Source organism: Nannospalax galili, unplaced genomic scaffold (assembly GCF_000622305.1).
Source record: "Nannospalax galili isolate Female #2095 unplaced genomic scaffold, S.galili_v1.0 scaffold4099, whole genome shotgun sequence".
In the NCBI taxonomy this organism is placed as follows: domain Eukaryota; kingdom Metazoa; phylum Chordata; class Mammalia; order Rodentia; family Spalacidae; genus Nannospalax; species Nannospalax galili.
Window position 1 is genome coordinate 29151 of NW_008342319.1, and position 2841 is coordinate 31991.

General features: G+C 44.0%; 1 long non-coding RNA gene across 1 annotated transcript in view; it reads right to left on the reverse strand.

The window, feature by feature from the left end:
- Positions 1–8: 8 nt before the first annotated feature.
- LOC103738259 overlaps positions 9–2841 on the reverse strand; it is a 7666-nt gene continuing 4833 nt past the window's right edge. Inside the window, exons 2-3 of the long non-coding RNA XR_607435.3 lie at positions 2247–2359; positions 9–1732 (exon numbers count right to left, since the gene is read on the reverse strand). This is a non-coding gene — a long non-coding RNA (uncharacterized LOC103738259). The remainder of the gene's footprint in view (positions 1733–2246; positions 2360–2841) is intronic.

Below are 2841 nucleotides of genomic sequence, written 5' to 3' on the forward strand. Positions count from 1 at the left end.
GAGGAAATGCCAAAGACCTTAAGATCTATTTTGTGTATCAACTTCCCCCAGGCTTAGATTTGATTTCTCTTATTTTCCTTACACATCTCTATAAGTTGCCTCAGTCACTTTTTAACAATGAGAAGGTTCACAGATAAACACTTGCTGCTTCCTACCTTGTCATTCTGCGAGCTTGGACTCAGGTCATTATTTGTACTTATTTTTGTTCCCAATGTTTTGGGTTAGGCCAAGTGCAAACTCATCAAGGACTTAGTGAAAAACAAGAATGGAAGAAATCCTTGAGTGTAAGGTGAAAAGAACGGCCCATCTTGGTGTAGTGGGGCTGGAGACATGGCTCAGCAGTTAAGAGCAACTACTGCTCTTGCAGAACAGCCAAAATCTGTTTCCAGCACCCACATTTGAAGGCTCAAGGGGATCTGCTGCCCTCTTCAGGACCTTGTGGGGACCTCTACTCACACATGCTTATACCCACACCACCAATATAGACATAATTTAAAATAGACTAAATCTTTTTTTACAACATAAAATTGAAACAGTGTTCTGGCTAATTCTGCAATGTCTGGTTGTTTTAAAATTAATAAGGGAACAGGAAAAAGTTACAGATAATATCCTGTTGAAAGTTGTATGCATTCTGAATCCTGAGGACTCAAGGTTTTATGAAGGCCCAGTTCCATAAGTTGTGGCCCTGCCAGTTTCCTAGTTGCTGTTCCACTCTGTTTTTGCAAGAGGTCCACCACAGAGCTAAGCTGCTGAGGTCACACCTGAGGGGCATCCACAAGGAAAAGCTTCAATGCTATCCAGCTTCAGGAAAGTATGAGGGTGATGTGGCGATACAGAGTAAGACAATGGCATCTTTTCCAACTTTCTTCAATGACACAAAAGGGTCTGCTTGTTTCCAAGAAACCTGAATCCCCTGGGAAGTGGGTCTACTATGCTCCAGCAGAGGTTCCACACAGAACCCCGAATGAAGCAGATTCCAGAGGAGCTAATCCCTGCAACTGGATCTGTGGTGGAGAGCCTCACAAAGATGAGGCTAGTTTTTAAGTTAGGAAGCGTGATCATTCTTTTATTGCACTTTTAAAAGATTTTTTTTTTTACACATCGCTATTCAAATCTATTAAGAAGTCTGTTTTCTTAGGATGACTGCAGGAAGGAGCCCTGGTGGGGGCACCAAGCCTACCAGCGCTGAAGAGCCTCGACCACCCGCACCCCCTAGAGACGGGTGTCCGTGCCAGGGAAGTCTGGGACCAACAGTGCCAGAATGGGCTGCCCAGATGATGCCAAGGTCCCCTTCAGTGGCGATTCTTGGCATGGTGTTTTCCTGCAGACTGAGATGAGGAGTTGGTTCTTCTGGTTGAGACTTACACTGAAGACTGGTCCCAGACCTTATTAACCCAGGACAATGGGGTTCTCACAGCTCCTGCAGGTAGCTGTCCCCTGCAGCTGTCTTCAAACAACCTCCCAGGGGACCGCTCCCTCCTTGTGCTGAGAATCCCGCCTGGGGACTTCTCACGCTCCAGGGGGCAGCCAGGAGACTTGTCCCTACGCAGCTCTGTCCATCCCTCACGGTCACGGTCACGGTCGCAGTGGGGTGTGCTTGGCTCTCAAGGGTGGCTGGGCCTTCTGGTGGTGCTCGTTGTATGTTGGTGGGCCTCTCTTATTGGGGCTGCAGGAGGTGCAGGGCACCGGGGGGTGGTCAGTGCCAGACTCCTTCCCAAGGTTGTGCCAACATCTAAGTGTTATTAACAAAAACAATGAGTTTTGAAACAATAAGAAACAGTATATTTTAAAATGAAATGGAGATCTTTTCTAAGGTTAAAAACTCATTCAATTTCATGTCTTACAGGGTTTATACTGAGTTCAATATTGTATAACTGTATTAGTTCAACTGTGAACCTAAAAATTTTATAGCCACTTTTGAAAGAGATGTATCTTCCCTCTGGAAATTGTTATTGAGTACATTAAAGCTGTAATGACATGCTTCTAAACAGTAAAGAAAAAAAAGATGTATTTTTTATTTATATATGTGTTTGCCCATATGTATGTATATGCACCACATGCCTACTTCATGGCTACTGAGGGCAAAAGGTGGCAGATCACTTAGATCTGGAGGTACATGATGGTGATCCACCATGTGGTTGCTGGGCACAGAAGGAAGCTCCTGTTCAAAAGCAGCAAGTGCCTTAACCCCCTTGCCATTTTTCCAGCCCCATGTTTGGTGTTTTACAAAGACAGTGAATGTCTACCTTCAATCCTTCTCTTGACCATGTGGACAAAGGAAACATTGTTGCAGCAGAAAGCAGGAAAGCAGCCCTCCTATACCTTGAATCTGCTGAGGCCTCAATTTTGACTTCTCAACCTACAGAAGCATAAGTTAGCAATTTCAGGGTTTTACAATTACCAAAACTAAGGCATTTTGTGAAGATTAGGAAGGGAACGAGATCGCTGGATATGGCTCCATAACACATGTAGGACAAGGGTGGTTTTCTGTCTACAGAATTATAGTTGACAGGAATTTTTTTTTCCTGTGATCATTTTGAACATATCAACCCACTCTCTCATGAGAACCTGGGTTCTAGAGGAGAAGTCTCATGGATGTTTAATGGAGATCATCATGTCATGAATGGCACTTTCTTCCTTTCAGACCCAAAATGTAAGTCACATGCCCTGTAGATATCTGGGAAACAGAACATTTCATCACAGCATCTTAATGTTTTAACAATCACCATCTATTTCCTCATCAACTACAGAATTGCCATTGAAATCAGGAACCAGACAAGGCTGTCCACTATCTCCACTTCTCTTTAACATAGTGCTTGAAACTCTTGCAAGAGCAAAAAG